At 46.5% G+C, this 21914-nt stretch overlaps 13 non-coding genes and 1 pseudogene across 13 annotated transcripts; all 14 read left to right on the top strand.

Moving 5' to 3' along the window:
• The first annotated feature begins 978 nt into the window (after window positions 1-978).
• LOC142273618 (U2 spliceosomal RNA) lies at window positions 979-1184 on the top strand (annotated as a pseudogene).
• Window positions 1185-2571: 1387 nt separating this feature from the next.
• Window positions 2572-2762, top strand: LOC142273591 (U2 spliceosomal RNA). The gene has a single exon (XR_012738077.1). It is a non-coding gene; the product is annotated as a U2 spliceosomal RNA (small nuclear RNA).
• A 1387-nt stretch (window positions 2763-4149) lies between these two features.
• LOC142273592 (U2 spliceosomal RNA) lies at window positions 4150-4340 on the top strand. The gene has a single exon (XR_012738078.1). It is a non-coding gene; the product is annotated as a U2 spliceosomal RNA (small nuclear RNA).
• Window positions 4341-5727: 1387 nt separating this feature from the next.
• Window positions 5728-5918, top strand: LOC142273593 (U2 spliceosomal RNA). Its single transcript, XR_012738079.1, has one exon. It is a non-coding gene; the product is annotated as a U2 spliceosomal RNA (small nuclear RNA).
• A 1387-nt stretch (window positions 5919-7305) lies between these two features.
• Window positions 7306-7496, top strand: LOC142273594 (U2 spliceosomal RNA). Its single transcript, XR_012738080.1, has one exon. It is a non-coding gene; the product is annotated as a U2 spliceosomal RNA (small nuclear RNA).
• Window positions 7497-8883: 1387 nt separating this feature from the next.
• Window positions 8884-9074, top strand: LOC142273596 (U2 spliceosomal RNA). The gene has a single exon (XR_012738081.1). It is a non-coding gene; the product is annotated as a U2 spliceosomal RNA (small nuclear RNA).
• Window positions 9075-10461: 1387 nt separating this feature from the next.
• LOC142273597 (U2 spliceosomal RNA) lies at window positions 10462-10652 on the top strand. The gene has a single exon (XR_012738082.1). It is a non-coding gene; the product is annotated as a U2 spliceosomal RNA (small nuclear RNA).
• Window positions 10653-12039: 1387 nt separating this feature from the next.
• Window positions 12040-12230, top strand: LOC142273598 (U2 spliceosomal RNA). Its single transcript, XR_012738083.1, has one exon. It is a non-coding gene; the product is annotated as a U2 spliceosomal RNA (small nuclear RNA).
• Window positions 12231-13617: 1387 nt separating this feature from the next.
• LOC142273599 (U2 spliceosomal RNA) lies at window positions 13618-13808 on the top strand. The gene has a single exon (XR_012738084.1). It is a non-coding gene; the product is annotated as a U2 spliceosomal RNA (small nuclear RNA).
• Window positions 13809-15195: 1387 nt separating this feature from the next.
• LOC142273600 (U2 spliceosomal RNA) lies at window positions 15196-15386 on the top strand. The gene has a single exon (XR_012738085.1). It is a non-coding gene; the product is annotated as a U2 spliceosomal RNA (small nuclear RNA).
• A 1387-nt stretch (window positions 15387-16773) lies between these two features.
• Window positions 16774-16964, top strand: LOC142273601 (U2 spliceosomal RNA). Its single transcript, XR_012738086.1, has one exon. It is a non-coding gene; the product is annotated as a U2 spliceosomal RNA (small nuclear RNA).
• Window positions 16965-18351: 1387 nt separating this feature from the next.
• LOC142273603 (U2 spliceosomal RNA) lies at window positions 18352-18542 on the top strand. Its single transcript, XR_012738088.1, has one exon. It is a non-coding gene; the product is annotated as a U2 spliceosomal RNA (small nuclear RNA).
• Window positions 18543-19929: 1387 nt separating this feature from the next.
• On the top strand, window positions 19930-20120 carry LOC142273616 (U2 spliceosomal RNA). Its single transcript, XR_012738100.1, has one exon. It is a non-coding gene; the product is annotated as a U2 spliceosomal RNA (small nuclear RNA).
• Window positions 20121-21507: 1387 nt separating this feature from the next.
• LOC142273578 (U2 spliceosomal RNA) lies at window positions 21508-21698 on the top strand. Its single transcript, XR_012738065.1, has one exon. It is a non-coding gene; the product is annotated as a U2 spliceosomal RNA (small nuclear RNA).
• The last annotated feature ends 216 nt before the right edge of the window (window positions 21699-21914 follow it).

The following is a 21914-nucleotide window of genomic DNA, read 5'->3' on the forward strand; positions in this document are numbered from 1 at the left end:
TCCCCCTTTGGAGACGGTTAGGCTGGGACAAGTGGGACAGCTCCTTCCCCTACAACTGGACGGCGCCATGGTTCTACGGAGACGTGGTTCGGTTTGTGAGGGAACACCAACTGGAGGGACTCAAGCCCGATTTGTGGAAGCCAAAGACTATCCACAAACTCATCAGAGCCAAGGACGAAATGGAGAACATTCCAGGACTTCATCACGACACACTGGAGACTGTTTGGACAAACGTGTCATCGGCTGGATTGACCAACGGGCACAAGGACTTGTCATGGATGGCGATACAGGGCGGACTGCCCGTCCGGTCATTCATGCACGCCCGGAACCTGTGCAAAACCCGGTACTGCCCAAGGTGCCCCTTCGTGGAGGAAACATCGCTGCACGCCTTTTGGGACTGCCGTTTCGCACAGCGCCTGTTGGTTGCCCTGGAGGATGACCTGAGGAACTCCGTCCCCAGAGGGAGCCTATCGTACCATTCCGTACTTTATGGACTCTTCCCTGGGACTCACACCGTTGGAGCCATCCAGGAGGCTTGGCGCCTTATGAACTGCTTTAAGGACGCTATTTGGGTCGCCAGGAACCGGCTCATCTTGAAGAGGGAGAGGATGTCTATCCAGGATTGCCGCAGGCTGATCCACAGCCTGCTCAGAGACTATTCCATCATGGACAGTCCGGACGACAGCGCCGAGGAGGAGGTTTAGACCTCTTCCATGCCCCCTCCCTCCTTTTCCCGTTATGTGCGTCTTTCAATAAAGCTTCGGGCCTGTGATTTCCCCACCCTATCCCCCTTTTCCCCTACCCCCACCCCCCAATCGCCGGTTCGTCGTTATTTATTGTCTAACTTTTTCTTTCAGCTTGAGTGTTATGGATAAGCATAGGAGTGTGATGTATAGTTTAGTGCGTCGTACTCTATGGCTATGTAAGAAGGATTGTATAGTTCTGTGTGTACGGGGCTGCGGCACTGTACACGGTTTGTTACCTTTTTGTGAGTAGTGCATGATAATAAAGATGCTGTTAAATCAAAAAAATCTGTTCTTATCAGTTTAATATCTGATACGTCCCCTATCTGGGGACCATATATTAAATGGATTTTTAGAACAGGGAGATGGAAAAAGAGCTTGCTCTGTCCACTCCACGCATTGACCTGGTATTGCAGTACCTCCAGGAACGGTGCACCCCTTCTTAACCCAGTTTCCAAAAGCAGAACTCAATTCACCTGATTCATATTAGCCCGATTTAATGAATTGGAAGAAAGCATACGTCTTCATATGCACCTCAATTTGGCCCATTCACTTTTCACACTTCCTCCTTTTGTTTTTTATCTTTCACACTTTTGACTTTCTTTATTCATCCAAATAGCAAACTCATCACCACTCAACCTGACCAACTCGGCTATGTCCCCGTGCTGCAGTTCTCTGTCTTATCTAGATCATTTGCAATTGAATGGAATAGATCCCTTTTGGACAAAGTGGATTCACCTGCTGCTGCAGTGACCACAGGTGTGATAACATCTAGAATTGGCATCTGGTGCGATCTCTCCGCTTCCACTCCAAAGAAAGTTACCTGTTTATTCCTATCATGCATTGGTTTTTGGGGTTTTCTTTGAGTAATGATGATCTCTTTAGTAGTCTGTTGGCGCCCTCTCCTGGAGGAATAGTTTGCTTGCTCTTGGACATTCTAAAAGAGAGGTCATGATAGACATTGAGCTTCTGAGCTCAATTGGGGACAGTCATGGGTGATGAATGTTTGCAACCTACTGCGAAGCCTCATACCGCAATATAAGGAACGTCAAATACTAAGAAAGGGCGGCCTATGAAAGAATTACTACTTTCAATAAGTACACTTAAACGGCTAATTGGGAATAGAAAAACTGTAAAAAGCCCTCTGAGAAAGCCCCCCTCTAACCTTTGATAGTAAGCTTTTCTGTAGTCTGCCTGTTGATGTATTTTCCGTTTGAACTGTGCACAACATGAAGAGACGGAACACTGGCGGCTTGTCACAATGCCCCCCGATGACATCACAATAGCGCTGCTGCCTAGAAAACAAGCTGCGCAGAAGAAGTTGTTCTTTGGGTGGGAGGGTGGGCTAGTGGAAGGAGGGGGCAATCTCTTTTTTTCCCGGGTGGTAGGGGGATGACAGGAGAAGGGAAGCGGGTGGTGAGAAAGGTACAGAGGGCAGGGTTTGGGGGCTGGGAAGGAAAGGGAAAAGATTAGGGTTTGGGGATGATGAAAGGGCTTTCTACGGGTAAGGATGGCAAAGGGTGGCAGTGACGGAAAGTCAGGCAACCTGTCCTGTCCGTCTTTTTGTATCGTGAATTGGAAAGACTGCAAGGGGGAGGGGAGTTGCTTGCGCCCTAAAGGAGGAGTTATTCAGATTCATTGCAGTGGGCGGCGGCTGCAAAACGCACCATTCTTCTTGTTTTGGCTCTGCAAAGCAGCCTTTTCAAGGGTTGGCTTGGGTGACAAAATGTCTTGTGTAGGCGTGGGTTTGTCTCCCTCTCGCTCTCTCTCCCTAAGATGTGTCCGGCATAGGCCAGGGTGCCACTCGAGGCCCAAACCAATTCTGGTTATCGCTTCTCGGCCTTTTGGCTAAGATCAAGTGTAGTATCTGTTCTTATCAGTTTAATATCTGATACGTCCCCTATCTGGGGACCATATATTAAATGGATTTTTAGAACAGGGAGATGGAAAAAGAGCTTGCTCTGTCCACTCCACGCATTGACCTGGTATTGCAGTACCTCCAGGAACGGTGCACCCCTTCTTAACCCAGTTTCCAAAAGCAGAACTCAATTCACCTGATTCATATTAGCCCGATTTAATGAATTGGAAGAAAGCATACGTCTTCATATGCACCTCAATTTGGCCCATTCACTTTTCACACTTCCTCCTTTTGTTTTTTATCTTTCACACTTTTGACTTTCTTTATTCATCCAAATAGCAAACTCATCACCACTCAACCTGACCAACTCGGCTATGTCCCCGTGCTGCAGTTCTCTGTCTTATCTAGATCATTTGCAATTGAATGGAATAGATCCCTTTTGGACAAAGTGGATTCACCTGCTGCTGCAGTGACCACAGGTGTGATAACATCTAGAATTGGCATCTGGTGCGATCTCTCCGCTTCCACTCCAAAGAAAGTTACCTGTTTATTCCTATCATGCATTGGTTTTTGGGGTTTTCTTTGAGTAATGATGATCTCTTTAGTAGTCTGTTGGCGCCCTCTCCTGGAGGAATAGTTTGCTTGCTCTTGGACATTCTAAAAGAGAGGTCATGATAGACATTGAGCTTCTGAGCTCAATTGGGGACAGTCATGGGTGATGAATGTTTGCAACCTACTGCGAAGCCTCATACCGCAATATAAGGAACGTCAAATACTAAGAAAGGGCGGCCTATGAAAGAATTACTACTTTCAATAAGTACACTTAAACGGCTAATTGGGAATAGAAAAACTGTAAAAAGCCCTCTGAGAAAGCCCCCCTCTAACCTTTGATAGTAAGCTTTTCTGTAGTCTGCCTGTTGATGTATTTTCCGTTTGAACTGTGCACAACATGAAGAGACGGAACACTGGCGGCTTGTCACAATGCCCCCCGATGACATCACAATAGCGCTGCTGCCTAGAAAACAAGCTGCGCAGAAGAAGTTGTTCTTTGGGTGGGAGGGTGGGCTAGTGGAAGGAGGGGGCAATCTCTTTTTTTCCCGGGTGGTAGGGGGATGACAGGAGAAGGGAAGCGGGTGGTGAGAAAGGTACAGAGGGCAGGGTTTGGGGGCTGGGAAGGAAAGGGAAAAGATTAGGGTTTGGGGATGATGAAAGGGCTTTCTACGGGTAAGGATGGCAAAGGGTGGCAGTGACGGAAAGTCAGGCAACCTGTCCTGTCCGTCTTTTTGTATCGTGAATTGGAAAGACTGCAAGGGGGAGGGGAGTTGCTTGCGCCCTAAAGGAGGAGTTATTCAGATTCATTGCAGTGGGCGGCGGCTGCAAAACGCACCATTCTTCTTGTTTTGGCTCTGCAAAGCAGCCTTTTCAAGGGTTGGCTTGGGTGACAAAATGTCTTGTGTAGGCGTGGGTTTGTCTCCCTCTCGCTCTCTCTCCCTAAGATGTGTCCGGCATAGGCCAGGGTGCCACTCGAGGCCCAAACCAATTCTGGTTATCGCTTCTCGGCCTTTTGGCTAAGATCAAGTGTAGTATCTGTTCTTATCAGTTTAATATCTGATACGTCCCCTATCTGGGGACCATATATTAAATGGATTTTTAGAACAGGGAGATGGAAAAAGAGCTTGCTCTGTCCACTCCACGCATTGACCTGGTATTGCAGTACCTCCAGGAACGGTGCACCCCTTCTTAACCCAGTTTCCAAAAGCAGAACTCAATTCACCTGATTCATATTAGCCCGATTTAATGAATTGGAAGAAAGCATACGTCTTCATATGCACCTCAATTTGGCCCATTCACTTTTCACACTTCCTCCTTTTGTTTTTTATCTTTCACACTTTTGACTTTCTTTATTCATCCAAATAGCAAACTCATCACCACTCAACCTGACCAACTCGGCTATGTCCCCGTGCTGCAGTTCTCTGTCTTATCTAGATCATTTGCAATTGAATGGAATAGATCCCTTTTGGACAAAGTGGATTCACCTGCTGCTGCAGTGACCACAGGTGTGATAACATCTAGAATTGGCATCTGGTGCGATCTCTCCGCTTCCACTCCAAAGAAAGTTACCTGTTTATTCCTATCATGCATTGGTTTTTGGGGTTTTCTTTGAGTAATGATGATCTCTTTAGTAGTCTGTTGGCGCCCTCTCCTGGAGGAATAGTTTGCTTGCTCTTGGACATTCTAAAAGAGAGGTCATGATAGACATTGAGCTTCTGAGCTCAATTGGGGACAGTCATGGGTGATGAATGTTTGCAACCTACTGCGAAGCCTCATACCGCAATATAAGGAACGTCAAATACTAAGAAAGGGCGGCCTATGAAAGAATTACTACTTTCAATAAGTACACTTAAACGGCTAATTGGGAATAGAAAAACTGTAAAAAGCCCTCTGAGAAAGCCCCCCTCTAACCTTTGATAGTAAGCTTTTCTGTAGTCTGCCTGTTGATGTATTTTCCGTTTGAACTGTGCACAACATGAAGAGACGGAACACTGGCGGCTTGTCACAATGCCCCCCGATGACATCACAATAGCGCTGCTGCCTAGAAAACAAGCTGCGCAGAAGAAGTTGTTCTTTGGGTGGGAGGGTGGGCTAGTGGAAGGAGGGGGCAATCTCTTTTTTTCCCGGGTGGTAGGGGGATGACAGGAGAAGGGAAGCGGGTGGTGAGAAAGGTACAGAGGGCAGGGTTTGGGGGCTGGGAAGGAAAGGGAAAAGATTAGGGTTTGGGGATGATGAAAGGGCTTTCTACGGGTAAGGATGGCAAAGGGTGGCAGTGACGGAAAGTCAGGCAACCTGTCCTGTCCGTCTTTTTGTATCGTGAATTGGAAAGACTGCAAGGGGGAGGGGAGTTGCTTGCGCCCTAAAGGAGGAGTTATTCAGATTCATTGCAGTGGGCGGCGGCTGCAAAACGCACCATTCTTCTTGTTTTGGCTCTGCAAAGCAGCCTTTTCAAGGGTTGGCTTGGGTGACAAAATGTCTTGTGTAGGCGTGGGTTTGTCTCCCTCTCGCTCTCTCTCCCTAAGATGTGTCCGGCATAGGCCAGGGTGCCACTCGAGGCCCAAACCAATTCTGGTTATCGCTTCTCGGCCTTTTGGCTAAGATCAAGTGTAGTATCTGTTCTTATCAGTTTAATATCTGATACGTCCCCTATCTGGGGACCATATATTAAATGGATTTTTAGAACAGGGAGATGGAAAAAGAGCTTGCTCTGTCCACTCCACGCATTGACCTGGTATTGCAGTACCTCCAGGAACGGTGCACCCCTTCTTAACCCAGTTTCCAAAAGCAGAACTCAATTCACCTGATTCATATTAGCCCGATTTAATGAATTGGAAGAAAGCATACGTCTTCATATGCACCTCAATTTGGCCCATTCACTTTTCACACTTCCTCCTTTTGTTTTTTATCTTTCACACTTTTGACTTTCTTTATTCATCCAAATAGCAAACTCATCACCACTCAACCTGACCAACTCGGCTATGTCCCCGTGCTGCAGTTCTCTGTCTTATCTAGATCATTTGCAATTGAATGGAATAGATCCCTTTTGGACAAAGTGGATTCACCTGCTGCTGCAGTGACCACAGGTGTGATAACATCTAGAATTGGCATCTGGTGCGATCTCTCCGCTTCCACTCCAAAGAAAGTTACCTGTTTATTCCTATCATGCATTGGTTTTTGGGGTTTTCTTTGAGTAATGATGATCTCTTTAGTAGTCTGTTGGCGCCCTCTCCTGGAGGAATAGTTTGCTTGCTCTTGGACATTCTAAAAGAGAGGTCATGATAGACATTGAGCTTCTGAGCTCAATTGGGGACAGTCATGGGTGATGAATGTTTGCAACCTACTGCGAAGCCTCATACCGCAATATAAGGAACGTCAAATACTAAGAAAGGGCGGCCTATGAAAGAATTACTACTTTCAATAAGTACACTTAAACGGCTAATTGGGAATAGAAAAACTGTAAAAAGCCCTCTGAGAAAGCCCCCCTCTAACCTTTGATAGTAAGCTTTTCTGTAGTCTGCCTGTTGATGTATTTTCCGTTTGAACTGTGCACAACATGAAGAGACGGAACACTGGCGGCTTGTCACAATGCCCCCCGATGACATCACAATAGCGCTGCTGCCTAGAAAACAAGCTGCGCAGAAGAAGTTGTTCTTTGGGTGGGAGGGTGGGCTAGTGGAAGGAGGGGGCAATCTCTTTTTTTCCCGGGTGGTAGGGGGATGACAGGAGAAGGGAAGCGGGTGGTGAGAAAGGTACAGAGGGCAGGGTTTGGGGGCTGGGAAGGAAAGGGAAAAGATTAGGGTTTGGGGATGATGAAAGGGCTTTCTACGGGTAAGGATGGCAAAGGGTGGCAGTGACGGAAAGTCAGGCAACCTGTCCTGTCCGTCTTTTTGTATCGTGAATTGGAAAGACTGCAAGGGGGAGGGGAGTTGCTTGCGCCCTAAAGGAGGAGTTATTCAGATTCATTGCAGTGGGCGGCGGCTGCAAAACGCACCATTCTTCTTGTTTTGGCTCTGCAAAGCAGCCTTTTCAAGGGTTGGCTTGGGTGACAAAATGTCTTGTGTAGGCGTGGGTTTGTCTCCCTCTCGCTCTCTCTCCCTAAGATGTGTCCGGCATAGGCCAGGGTGCCACTCGAGGCCCAAACCAATTCTGGTTATCGCTTCTCGGCCTTTTGGCTAAGATCAAGTGTAGTATCTGTTCTTATCAGTTTAATATCTGATACGTCCCCTATCTGGGGACCATATATTAAATGGATTTTTAGAACAGGGAGATGGAAAAAGAGCTTGCTCTGTCCACTCCACGCATTGACCTGGTATTGCAGTACCTCCAGGAACGGTGCACCCCTTCTTAACCCAGTTTCCAAAAGCAGAACTCAATTCACCTGATTCATATTAGCCCGATTTAATGAATTGGAAGAAAGCATACGTCTTCATATGCACCTCAATTTGGCCCATTCACTTTTCACACTTCCTCCTTTTGTTTTTTATCTTTCACACTTTTGACTTTCTTTATTCATCCAAATAGCAAACTCATCACCACTCAACCTGACCAACTCGGCTATGTCCCCGTGCTGCAGTTCTCTGTCTTATCTAGATCATTTGCAATTGAATGGAATAGATCCCTTTTGGACAAAGTGGATTCACCTGCTGCTGCAGTGACCACAGGTGTGATAACATCTAGAATTGGCATCTGGTGCGATCTCTCCGCTTCCACTCCAAAGAAAGTTACCTGTTTATTCCTATCATGCATTGGTTTTTGGGGTTTTCTTTGAGTAATGATGATCTCTTTAGTAGTCTGTTGGCGCCCTCTCCTGGAGGAATAGTTTGCTTGCTCTTGGACATTCTAAAAGAGAGGTCATGATAGACATTGAGCTTCTGAGCTCAATTGGGGACAGTCATGGGTGATGAATGTTTGCAACCTACTGCGAAGCCTCATACCGCAATATAAGGAACGTCAAATACTAAGAAAGGGCGGCCTATGAAAGAATTACTACTTTCAATAAGTACACTTAAACGGCTAATTGGGAATAGAAAAACTGTAAAAAGCCCTCTGAGAAAGCCCCCCTCTAACCTTTGATAGTAAGCTTTTCTGTAGTCTGCCTGTTGATGTATTTTCCGTTTGAACTGTGCACAACATGAAGAGACGGAACACTGGCGGCTTGTCACAATGCCCCCCGATGACATCACAATAGCGCTGCTGCCTAGAAAACAAGCTGCGCAGAAGAAGTTGTTCTTTGGGTGGGAGGGTGGGCTAGTGGAAGGAGGGGGCAATCTCTTTTTTTCCCGGGTGGTAGGGGGATGACAGGAGAAGGGAAGCGGGTGGTGAGAAAGGTACAGAGGGCAGGGTTTGGGGGCTGGGAAGGAAAGGGAAAAGATTAGGGTTTGGGGATGATGAAAGGGCTTTCTACGGGTAAGGATGGCAAAGGGTGGCAGTGACGGAAAGTCAGGCAACCTGTCCTGTCCGTCTTTTTGTATCGTGAATTGGAAAGACTGCAAGGGGGAGGGGAGTTGCTTGCGCCCTAAAGGAGGAGTTATTCAGATTCATTGCAGTGGGCGGCGGCTGCAAAACGCACCATTCTTCTTGTTTTGGCTCTGCAAAGCAGCCTTTTCAAGGGTTGGCTTGGGTGACAAAATGTCTTGTGTAGGCGTGGGTTTGTCTCCCTCTCGCTCTCTCTCCCTAAGATGTGTCCGGCATAGGCCAGGGTGCCACTCGAGGCCCAAACCAATTCTGGTTATCGCTTCTCGGCCTTTTGGCTAAGATCAAGTGTAGTATCTGTTCTTATCAGTTTAATATCTGATACGTCCCCTATCTGGGGACCATATATTAAATGGATTTTTAGAACAGGGAGATGGAAAAAGAGCTTGCTCTGTCCACTCCACGCATTGACCTGGTATTGCAGTACCTCCAGGAACGGTGCACCCCTTCTTAACCCAGTTTCCAAAAGCAGAACTCAATTCACCTGATTCATATTAGCCCGATTTAATGAATTGGAAGAAAGCATACGTCTTCATATGCACCTCAATTTGGCCCATTCACTTTTCACACTTCCTCCTTTTGTTTTTTATCTTTCACACTTTTGACTTTCTTTATTCATCCAAATAGCAAACTCATCACCACTCAACCTGACCAACTCGGCTATGTCCCCGTGCTGCAGTTCTCTGTCTTATCTAGATCATTTGCAATTGAATGGAATAGATCCCTTTTGGACAAAGTGGATTCACCTGCTGCTGCAGTGACCACAGGTGTGATAACATCTAGAATTGGCATCTGGTGCGATCTCTCCGCTTCCACTCCAAAGAAAGTTACCTGTTTATTCCTATCATGCATTGGTTTTTGGGGTTTTCTTTGAGTAATGATGATCTCTTTAGTAGTCTGTTGGCGCCCTCTCCTGGAGGAATAGTTTGCTTGCTCTTGGACATTCTAAAAGAGAGGTCATGATAGACATTGAGCTTCTGAGCTCAATTGGGGACAGTCATGGGTGATGAATGTTTGCAACCTACTGCGAAGCCTCATACCGCAATATAAGGAACGTCAAATACTAAGAAAGGGCGGCCTATGAAAGAATTACTACTTTCAATAAGTACACTTAAACGGCTAATTGGGAATAGAAAAACTGTAAAAAGCCCTCTGAGAAAGCCCCCCTCTAACCTTTGATAGTAAGCTTTTCTGTAGTCTGCCTGTTGATGTATTTTCCGTTTGAACTGTGCACAACATGAAGAGACGGAACACTGGCGGCTTGTCACAATGCCCCCCGATGACATCACAATAGCGCTGCTGCCTAGAAAACAAGCTGCGCAGAAGAAGTTGTTCTTTGGGTGGGAGGGTGGGCTAGTGGAAGGAGGGGGCAATCTCTTTTTTTCCCGGGTGGTAGGGGGATGACAGGAGAAGGGAAGTGGGTGGTGAGAAAGGTACAGAGGGCAGGGTTTGGGGGCTGGGAAGGAAAGGGAAAAGATTAGGGTTTGGGGATGATGAAAGGGCTTTCTACGGGTAAGGATGGCAAAGGGTGGCAGTGACGGAAAGTCAGGCAACCTGTCCTGTCCGTCTTTTTGTATCGTGAATTGGAAAGACTGCAAGGGGGAGGGGAGTTGCTTGCGCCCTAAAGGAGGAGTTATTCAGATTCATTGCAGTGGGCGGCGGCTGCAAAACGCACCATTCTTCTTGTTTTGGCTCTGCAAAGCAGCCTTTTCAAGGGTTGGCTTGGGTGACAAAATGTCTTGTGTAGGCGTGGGTTTGTCTCCCTCTCGCTCTCTCTCCCTAAGATGTGTCCGGCATAGGCCAGGGTGCCACTCGAGGCCCAAACCAATTCTGGTTATCGCTTCTCGGCCTTTTGGCTAAGATCAAGTGTAGTATCTGTTCTTATCAGTTTAATATCTGATACGTCCCCTATCTGGGGACCATATATTAAATGGATTTTTAGAACAGGGAGATGGAAAAAGAGCTTGCTCTGTCCACTCCACGCATTGACCTGGTATTGCAGTACCTCCAGGAACGGTGCACCCCTTCTTAACCCAGTTTCCAAAAGCAGAACTCAATTCACCTGATTCATATTAGCCCGATTTAATGAATTGGAAGAAAGCATACGTCTTCATATGCACCTCAATTTGGCCCATTCACTTTTCACACTTCCTCCTTTTGTTTTTTATCTTTCACACTTTTGACTTTCTTTATTCATCCAAATAGCAAACTCATCACCACTCAACCTGACCAACTCGGCTATGTCCCCGTGCTGCAGTTCTCTGTCTTATCTAGATCATTTGCAATTGAATGGAATAGATCCCTTTTGGACAAAGTGGATTCACCTGCTGCTGCAGTGACCACAGGTGTGATAACATCTAGAATTGGCATCTGGTGCGATCTCTCCGCTTCCACTCCAAAGAAAGTTACCTGTTTATTCCTATCATGCATTGGTTTTTGGGGTTTTCTTTGAGTAATGATGATCTCTTTAGTAGTCTGTTGGCGCCCTCTCCTGGAGGAATAGTTTGCTTGCTCTTGGACATTCTAAAAGAGAGGTCATGATAGACATTGAGCTTCTGAGCTCAATTGGGGACAGTCATGGGTGATGAATGTTTGCAACCTACTGCGAAGCCTCATACCGCAATATAAGGAACGTCAAATACTAAGAAAGGGCGGCCTATGAAAGAATTACTACTTTCAATAAGTACACTTAAACGGCTAATTGGGAATAGAAAAACTGTAAAAAGCCCTCTGAGAAAGCCCCCCTCTAACCTTTGATAGTAAGCTTTTCTGTAGTCTGCCTGTTGATGTATTTTCCGTTTGAACTGTGCACAACATGAAGAGACGGAACACTGGCGGCTTGTCACAATGCCCCCCGATGACATCACAATAGCGCTGCTGCCTAGAAAACAAGCTGCGCAGAAGAAGTTGTTCTTTGGGTGGGAGGGTGGGCTAGTGGAAGGAGGGGGCAATCTCTTTTTTTCCCGGGTGGTAGGGGGATGACAGGAGAAGGGAAGCGGGTGGTGAGAAAGGTACAGAGGGCAGGGTTTGGGGGCTGGGAAGGAAAGGGAAAAGATTAGGGTTTGGGGATGATGAAAGGGCTTTCTACGGGTAAGGATGGCAAAGGGTGGCAGTGACGGAAAGTCAGGCAACCTGTCCTGTCCGTCTTTTTGTATCGTGAATTGGAAAGACTGCAAGGGGGAGGGGAGTTGCTTGCGCCCTAAAGGAGGAGTTATTCAGATTCATTGCAGTGGGCGGCGGCTGCAAAACGCACCATTCTTCTTGTTTTGGCTCTGCAAAGCAGCCTTTTCAAGGGTTGGCTTGGGTGACAAAATGTCTTGTGTAGGCGTGGGTTTGTCTCCCTCTCACTCTCTCTCCCTAAGATGTGTCCGGCATAGGCCAGGGTGCCACTCGAGGCCCAAACCAATTCTGGTTATCGCTTCTCGGCCTTTTGGCTAAGATCAAGTGTAGTATCTGTTCTTATCAGTTTAATATCTGATACGTCCCCTATCTGGGGACCATATATTAAATGGATTTTTAGAACAGGGAGATGGAAAAAGAGCTTGCTCTGTCCACTCCACGCATTGACCTGGTATTGCAGTACCTCCAGGAACGGTGCACCCCTTCTTAACCCAGTTTCCAAAAGCAGAACTCAATTCACCTGATTCATATTAGCCCGATTTAATGAATTGGAAGAAAGCATACGTCTTCATATGCACCTCAATTTGGCCCATTCACTTTTCACACTTCCTCCTTTTGTTTTTTATCTTTCACACTTTTGACTTTCTTTATTCATCCAAATAGCAAACTCATCACCACTCAACCTGACCAACTCGGCTATGTCCCCGTGCTGCAGTTCTCTGTCTTATCTAGATCATTTGCAATTGAATGGAATAGATCCCTTTTGGACAAAGTGGATTCACCTGCTGCTGCAGTGACCACAGGTGTGATAACATCTAGAATTGGCATCTGGTGCGATCTCTCCGCTTCCACTCCAAAGAAAGTTACCTGTTTATTCCTATCATGCATTGGTTTTTGGGGTTTTCTTTGAGTAATGATGATCTCTTTAGTAGTCTGTTGGCGCCCTCTCCTGGAGGAATAGTTTGCTTGCTCTTGGACATTCTAAAAGAGAGGTCATGATAGACATTGAGCTTCTGAGCTCAATTGGGGACAGTCATGGGTGATGAATGTTTGCAACCTACTGCGAAGCCTCATACCGCAATATAAGGAACGTCAAATACTAAGAAAGGGCGGCCTATGAAAGAATTACTACTTTCAATAAGTACACTTAAACGGCTAATTGGGAATAGAAAAACTGTAAAAAGCCCTCTGAGAAAGCCCCCCTCTAACCTTTGATAGTAAGCTTTTCTGTAGTCTGCCTGTTGATGTATTTTCCGTTTGAACTGTGCACAACATGAAGAGACGGAACACTGGCGGCTTGTCACAATGCCCCCCGATGACATCACAATAGCGCTGCTGCCTAGAAAACAAGCTGCGCAGAAGAAGTTGTTCTTTGGGTGGGAGGGTGGGCTAGTGGAAGGAGGGGGCAATCTCTTTTTTTCCCGGGTGGTAGGGGGATGACAGGAGAAGGGAAGCGGGTGGTGAGAAAGGTACAGAGGGCAGGGTTTGGGGGCTGGGAAGGAAAGGGAAAAGATTAGGGTTTGGGGATGATGAAAGGGCTTTCTACGGGTAAGGATGGCAAAGGGTGGCAGTGACGGAAAGTCAGGCAACCTGTCCTGTCCGTCTTTTTGTATCGTGAATTGGAAAGACTGCAAGGGGGAGGGGAGTTGCTTGCGCCCTAAAGGAGGAGTTATTCAGATTCATTGCAGTGGGCGGCGGCTGCAAAACGCACCATTCTTCTTGTTTTGGCTCTGCAAAGCAGCCTTTTCAAGGGTTGGCTTGGGTGACAAAATGTCTTGTGTAGGCGTGGGTTTGTCTCCCTCTCGCTCTCTCTCCCTAAGATGTGTCCGGCATAGGCCAGGGTGCCACTCGAGGCCCAAACCAATTCTGGTTATCGCTTCTCGGCCTTTTGGCTAAGATCAAGTGTAGTATCTGTTCTTATCAGTTTAATATCTGATACGTCCCCTATCTGGGGACCATATATTAAATGGATTTTTAGAACAGGGAGATGGAAAAAGAGCTTGCTCTGTCCACTCCACGCATTGACCTGGTATTGCAGTACCTCCAGGAACGGTGCACCCCTTCTTAACCCAGTTTCCAAAAGCAGAACTCAATTCACCTGATTCATATTAGCCCGATTTAATGAATTGGAAGAAAGCATACGTCTTCATATGCACCTCAATTTGGCCCATTCACTTTTCACACTTCCTCCTTTTGTTTTTTATCTTTCACACTTTTGACTTTCTTTATTCATCCAAATAGCAAACTCATCACCACTCAACCTGACCAACTCGGCTATGTCCCCGTGCTGCAGTTCTCTGTCTTATCTAGATCATTTGCAATTGAATGGAATAGATCCCTTTTGGACAAAGTGGATTCACCTGCTGCTGCAGTGACCACAGGTGTGATAACATCTAGAATTGGCATCTGGTGCGATCTCTCCGCTTCCACTCCAAAGAAAGTTACCTGTTTATTCCTATCATGCATTGGTTTTTGGGGTTTTCTTTGAGTAATGATGATCTCTTTAGTAGTCTGTTGGCGCCCTCTCCTGGAGGAATAGTTTGCTTGCTCTTGGACATTCTAAAAGAGAGGTCATGATAGACATTGAGCTTCTGAGCTCAATTGGGGACAGTCATGGGTGATGAATGTTTGCAACCTACTGCGAAGCCTCATACCGCAATATAAGGAACGTCAAATACTAAGAAAGGGCGGCCTATGAAAGAATTACTACTTTCAATAAGTACACTTAAACGGCTAATTGGGAATAGAAAAACTGTAAAAAGCCCTCTGAGAAAGCCCCCCTCTAACCTTTGATAGTAAGCTTTTCTGTAGTCTGCCTGTTGATGTATTTTCCGTTTGAACTGTGCACAACATGAAGAGACGGAACACTGGCGGCTTGTCACAATGCCCCCCGATGACATCACAATAGCGCTGCTGCCTAGAAAACAAGCTGCGCAGAAGAAGTTGTTCTTTGGGTGGGAGGGTGGGCTAGTGGAAGGAGGGGGCAATCTCTTTTTTTCCCGGGTGGTAGGGGGATGACAGGAGAAGGGAAGCGGGTGGTGAGAAAGGTACAGAGGGCAGGGTTTGGGGGCTGGGAAGGAAAGGGAAAAGATTAGGGTTTGGGGATGATGAAAGGGCTTTCTACGGGTAAGGATGGCAAAGGGTGGCAGTGACGGAAAGTCAGGCAACCTGTCCTGTCCGTCTTTTTGTATCGTGAATTGGAAAGACTGCAAGGGGGAGGGGAGTTGCTTGCGCCCTAAAGGAGGAGTTATTCAGATTCATTGCAGTGGGCGGCGGCTGCAAAACGCACCATTCTTCTTGTTTTGGCTCTGCAAAGCAGCCTTTTCAAGGGTTGGCTTGGGTGACAAAATGTCTTGTGTAGGCGTGGGTTTGTCTCCCTCTCGCTCTCTCTCCCTAAGATGTGTCCGGCATAGGCCAGGGTGCCACTCGAGGCCCAAACCAATTCTGGTTATCGCTTCTCGGCCTTTTGGCTAAGATCAAGTGTAGTATCTGTTCTTATCAGTTTAATATCTGATACGTCCCCTATCTGGGGACCATATATTAAATGGATTTTTAGAACAGGGAGATGGAAAAAGAGCTTGCTCTGTCCACTCCACGCATTGACCTGGTATTGCAGTACCTCCAGGAACGGTGCACCCCTTCTTAACCCAGTTTCCAAAAGCAGAACTCAATTCACCTGATTCATATTAGCCCGATTTAATGAATTGGAAGAAAGCATACGTCTTCATATGCACCTCAATTTGGCCCATTCACTTTTCACACTTCCTCCTTTTGTTTTTTATCTTTCACACTTTTGACTTTCTTTATTCATCCAAATAGCAAACTCATCACCACTCAACCTGACCAACTCGGCTATGTCCCCGTGCTGCAGTTCTCTGTCTTATCTAGATCATTTGCAATTGAATGGAATAGATCCCTTTTGGACAAAGTGGATTCACCTGCTGCTGCAGTGACCACAGGTGTGATAACATCTAGAATTGGCATCTGGTGCGATCTCTCCGCTTCCACTCCAAAGAAAGTTACCTGTTTATTCCTATCATGCATTGGTTTTTGGGGTTTTCTTTGAGTAATGATGATCTCTTTAGTAGTCTGTTGGCGCCCTCTCCTGGAGGAATAGTTTGCTTGCTCTTGGACATTCTAAAAGAGAGGTCATGATAGACATTGAGCTTCTGAGCTCAATTGGGGACAGTCATGGGTGATGAATGTTTGCAACCTACTGCGAAGCCTCATACCGCAATATAAGGAACGTCAAATACTAAGAAAGGGCGGCCTATGAAAGAATTACTACTTTCAATAAGTACACTTAAACGGCTAATTGGGAATAGAAAAACTGTAAAAAGCCCTCTGAGAAAGCCCCCCTCTAACCTTTGATAGTAAGCTTTTCTGTAGTCTGCCTGTTGATGTATTTTCCGTTTGAACTGTGCACAACATGAAGAGACGGAACACTGGCGGCTTGTCACAATGCCCCCCGATGACATCACAATAGCGCTGCTGCCTAGAAAACAAGCTGCGCAGAAGAAGTTGTTCTTTGGGTGGGAGGGTGGGCTAGTGGAAGGAGGGGGCAATCTCTTTTTTTCCCGGGTGGTAGGGGGATGACAGGAGAAGGGAAGCGGGTGGTGAGAAAGGTACAGAGGGCAGGGTTTGGGGGCTGGGAAGGAAAGGGAAAAGATTAGGGTTTGGGGATGATGAAAGGGCTTTCTACGGGTAAGGATGGCAAAGGGTGGCAGTGACGGAAAGTCAGGCAACCTGTCCTGTCCGTCTTTTTGTATCGTGAATTGGAAAGACTGCAAGGGGGAGGGGAGTTGCTTGCGCCCTAAAGGAGGAGTTATTCAGATTCATTGCAGTGGGCGGCGGCTGCAAAACGCACCATTCTTCTTGTTTTGGCTCTGCAAAGCAGCCTTTTCAAGGGTTGGCTTGGGTGACAAAATGTCTTGTGTAGGCGTGGGTTTGTCTCCCTCTCGCTCTCTCTCCCTAAGATGTGTCCGGCATAGGCCAGGGTGCCACTCGAGGCCCAAACCAATTCTGGTTATCGCTTCTCGGCCTTTTGGCTAAGATCAAGTGTAGTATCTGTTCTTATCAGTTTAATATCTGATACGTCCCCTATCTGGGGACCATATATTAAATGGATTTTTAGAACAGGGAGATGGAAAAAGAGCTTGCTCTGTCCACTCCACGCATTGACCTGGTATTGCAGTACCTCCAGGAACGGTGCACCCCTTCTTAACCCAGTTTCCAAAAGCAGAACTCAATTCACCTGATTCATATTAGCCCGATTTAATGAATTGGAAGAAAGCATACGTCTTCATATGCACCTCAATTTGGCCCATTCACTTTTCACACTTCCTCCTTTTGTTTTTTATCTTTCACACTTTTGACTTTCTTTATTCATCCAAATAGCAAACTCATCACCACTCAACCTGACCAACTCGGCTATGTCCCCGTGCTGCAGTTCTCTGTCTTATCTAGATCATTTGCAATTGAATGGAATAGATCCCTTTTGGACAAAGTGGATTCACCTGCTGCTGCAGTGACCACAGGTGTGATAACATCTAGAATTGGCATCTGGTGCGATCTCTCCGCTTCCACTCCAAAGAAAGTTACCTGTTTATTCCTATCATGCATTGGTTTTTGGGGTTTTCTTTGAGTAATGATGATCTCTTTAGTAGTCTGTTGGCGCCCTCTCCTGGAGGAATAGTTTGCTTGCTCTTGGACATTCTAAAAGAGAGGTCATGATAGACATTGAGCTTCTGAGCTCAATTGGGGACAGTCATGGGTGATGAATGTTTGCAACCTACTGCGAAGCCTCATACCGCAATATAAGGAACGTCAAATACTAAGAAAGGGCGGCCTATGAAAGAATTACTACTTTCAATAAGTACACTTAAACGGCTAATTGGGAATAGAAAAACTGTAAAAAGCCCTCTGAGAAAGCCCCCCTCTAACCTTTGATAGTAAGCTTTTCTGTAGTCTGCCTGTTGATGTATTTTCCGTTTGAACTGTGCACAACATGAAGAGACGGAACACTGGCGGCTTGTCACAATGCCCCCCGATGACATCACAATAGCGCTGCTGCCTAGAAAACAAGCTGCGCAGAAGAAGTTGTTCTTTGGGTGGGAGGGTGGGCTAGTGGAAGGAGGGGGCAATCTCTTTTTTTCCCGGGTGGTAGGGGGATGACAGGAGAAGGGAAGCGGGTGGTGAGAAAGGTACAGAGGGCAGGGTTTGGGGGCTGGGAAGGAAAGGGAAAAGATTAGGGTTTGGGGATGATGAAAGGGCTTTCTACGGGTAAGGATGGCAAAGGGTGGCAGTGACGGAAAGTCAGGCAACCTGTCCTGTCCGTCTTTTTGTATCGTGAATTGGAAAGACTGCAAGGGGGAGGGGAGTTGCTTGCGCCCTAAAGGAGGAGTTATTCAGATTCATTGCAGTGGGCGGCGGCTGCAAAACGCACCATTCTTCTTGTTTTGGCTCTGCAAAGCAGCCTTTTCAAGGGTTGGCTTGGGTGACAAAATGTCTTGTGTAGGCGTGGGTTTGTCTCCCTCTCGCTCTCTCTCCCTAAGATGTGTCCGGCATAGGCCAGGGTGCCACTCGAGGCCCAAACCAATTCTGGTTATCGCTTCTCGGCCTTTTGGCTAAGATCAAGTGTAGTATCTGTTCTTATCAGTTTAATATCTGATACGTCCCCTATCTGGGGACCATATATTAAATGGATTTTTAGAACAGGGAGATGGAAAAAGAGCTTGCTCTGTCCACTCCACGCATTGACCTGGTATTGCAGTACCTCCAGGAACGGTGCACCCCTTCTTAACCCAGTTTCCAAAAGCAGAACTCAATTCACCTGATTCATATTAGCCCGATTTAATGAATTGGAAGAAAGCATACGTCTTCATATGCACCTCAATTTGGCCCATTCACTTTTCACACTTCCTCCTTTTGTTTTTTATCTTTCACACTTTTGACTTTCTTTATTCATCCAAATAGCAAACTCATCACCACTCAACCTGACCAACTCGGCTATGTCCCCGTGCTGCAGTTCTCTGTCTTATCTAGATCATTTGCAATTGAATGGAATAGATCCCTTTTGGACAAAGTGGATTCACCTGCTGCTGCAGTGACCACAGGTGTGATAACATCTAGAATTGGCATCTGGTGCGATCTCTCCGCTTCCACTCCAAAGAAAGTTACCTGTTTATTCCTATCATGCATTGGTTTTTGGGGTTTTCTTTGAGTAATGATGATCTCTTTAGTAGTCTGTTGGCGCCCTCTCCTGGAGGAATAGTTTGCTTGCTCTTGGACATTCTAAAAGAGAGGTCATGATAGACATTGAGCTTCTGAGCTCAATTGGGGACAGTCATGGGTGATGAATGTTTGCAACCTACTGCGAAGCCTCATACCGCAATATAAGGAACGTCAAATACTAAGAAAGGGCGGCCTATGAAAGAATTACTACTTTCAATAAGTACACTTAAACGGCTAATTGGGAATAGAAAAACTGTAAAAAGCCCTCTGAGAAAGCCCCCCTCTAACCTTTGATAGTAAGCTTTTCTGTAGTCTGCCTGTTGATGTATTTTCCGTTTGAACTGTGCACAACATGAAGAGACGGAACACTGGCGGCTTGTCACAATGCCCCCCGATGACATCACAATAGCGCTGCTGCCTAGAAAACAAGCTGCGCAGAAGAAGTTGTTCTTTGGGTGGGAGGGTGGGCTAGTGGAAGGAGGGGGCAATCTCTTTTTTTCCCGGGTGGTAGGGGGATGACAGGAGAAGGGAAGCGGGTGGTGAGAAAGGTACAGAGGGCAGGGTTTGGGGGCTGGGAAGGAAAGGGAAAAGATTAGGGTTTGGGGATGATGAAAGGGCTTTCTACGGGTAAGGATGGCAAAGGGTGGCAGTGACGGAAAGTCAGGCAACCTGTCCTGTCCGTCTTTTTGTATCGTGAATTGGAAAGACTGCAAGGGGGAGGGGAGTTGCTTGCGCCCTAAAGGAGGAGTTATTCAGATTCATTGCAGTGGGCGGCGGCTGCAAAACGCACCATTCTTCTTGTTTTGGCTCTGCAAAGCAGCCTTTTCAAGGGTTGGCTTGGGTGACAAAATGTCTTGTGTAGGCGTGGGTTTGTCTCCCTCTCGCTCTCTCTCCCTAAGATGTGTCCGGCATAGGCCAGGGTGCCACTCGAGGCCCAAACCAATTCTGGTTATCGCTTCTCGGCCTTTTGGCTAAAATCAAGTGTAGTATCTGTTCTTATCAGTTTAATATCTGATACGTCCCCTATCTGGGGACCATATATTAAATGGATTTTTAGAACAGGGAGATGGAAAAAGAGCTTGCTCTGTCCACTCCACGCATTGACCTGGTATTGCAGTACCTCCAGGAACGGTGCACCCCTTCTTAACCCAGTTTCCAAAAGCAGAACTCAATTCACCTGATTCATATTAGCCCGATTTAATGAATTGGAAGAAAGCATACGTCTTCATATGCACCTCAATTTGGCCCATTCACTTTTCACACTTCCTCCTTTTGTTTTTTATCTTTCACACTTTTGACTTTCTTTATTCATCCAAATAGCAAACTCATCACCACTCAACCTGACCAACTCGGCTATGTCCCCGTGCTGCAGTTCTCTGTCTTATCTAGATCATTTGCAATTGAATGGAATAGATCCCTTTTGGACAAAGTGGATTCACCTGCTGCTGCAGTGACCACAGGTGTGATAACATCTAGAATTGGCATCTGGTGCGATCTCTCCGCTTCCACTCCAAAGAAAGTTACCTGTTTATTCCTATCATGCATTGGTTTTTGGGGTTTTCTTTGAGTAATGATGATCTCTTTAGTAGTCTGTTGGCGCCCTCTCCTGGAGGAATAGTTTGCTTGCTCTTGGACATTCTAAAAGAGAGGTCATGATAGACATTGAGCTTCTGAGCTCAATTGGGGACAGTCATGGGTGATGAATGTTTGCAACCTACTGCGAAGCCTCATACCGCAATATAAGGAACGTCAAATACTAAGAAAGGGCGGCCTATGAAAGAATTACTACTTTCAATAAGTACACTTAAACGGCTAATTGGGAATAGAAAAACTGTAAAAAGCCCTCTGAGAAAGCCCCCCTCTAACCTTTGATAGTAAGCTTTTCTGTAGTCTGCCTGTTGATGTATTTTCCGTTTGAACTGTGCACAACATGAAGAGACGGAACACTGGCGGCTTGTCACAATGCCCCCCGATGACATCACAATAGCGCTGCTGCCTAGAAAACAAGCTGCGCAGAAGAAGTTGTTCTTTGGGTGGGAGGGTGGGCTAGTGGAAGGAGGGGGCAATCTCTTTTTTTCCCGGGTGGTAGGGGGATGACAGGAGAAGGGAAGCGGGTGGTGAGAAAGGTACAGAGGGCAGGGTTTGGGGGCTGGGAAGGAAAGGGAAAAGATTAGGGTTTGGGGATGATGAAAGGGCTTTCTACGGGTAAGGATGGCAAAGGGTGGCAGTGACGGAAAGTCAGGCAACCTGTCCTGTCCGTCTTTTTGTATCGTGAATTGGAAAGACTGCAAGGGGGAGGGGAGTTGCTTGCGCCCTAAAGGAGGAGTTATTCAGATTCATTGCAGTGGGCGGCGGCTGCAAAACGCACCATTCTTCTTGTTTTGGCTCTGCAAAGCAGCCTTTTCAAGGGTTGGCTTGGGTGACAAAATGTCTTGTGTAGGCGTGGGTTTGTCTCCCTCTCGCTCTCTCTCCCTAAGATGTGTCCGGCATAGGCCAGGGTGCCACTCGAGGCCCAAACCAATTCTGGTTATCGCTTCTCGGCCTTTTGGCTAAGATCAAGTGTAGTATCTGTTCTTATCAGTTTAATATCTGATACGTCCCCTATCTGGGGACTATATATTAAATGGATTTTTAGAACAGGGAGATGGAAAAAGAGCTTGCTCTGTCCACTCCACGCATTGACCTGGTATTGCAGTACCTCCAGGAACGGTGCACCCCTTCTTAACCCAGTTTCCAAAAGCAGAACTCAATTCACCTGATTCATATTAGCCCGATTTAATGAATTGGAAGAAAGCATACGTCTTCATATGCACCTCAATTTGGCCCATTCACTTTTCACACTTCCTCCTTTTGTTTTTTATCTTTCACACTTTTGACTTTCTTTATTCATCCAAATAGCAAACTCATCACCACTCAACCTGACCAACTCGGCTATG

This window comes from Anomaloglossus baeobatrachus, unplaced genomic scaffold, assembly GCF_048569485.1.
Source record: "Anomaloglossus baeobatrachus isolate aAnoBae1 unplaced genomic scaffold, aAnoBae1.hap1 Scaffold_3648, whole genome shotgun sequence".
NCBI classification, from domain to species: Eukaryota; Metazoa; Chordata; class Amphibia; order Anura; family Aromobatidae; genus Anomaloglossus; species Anomaloglossus baeobatrachus.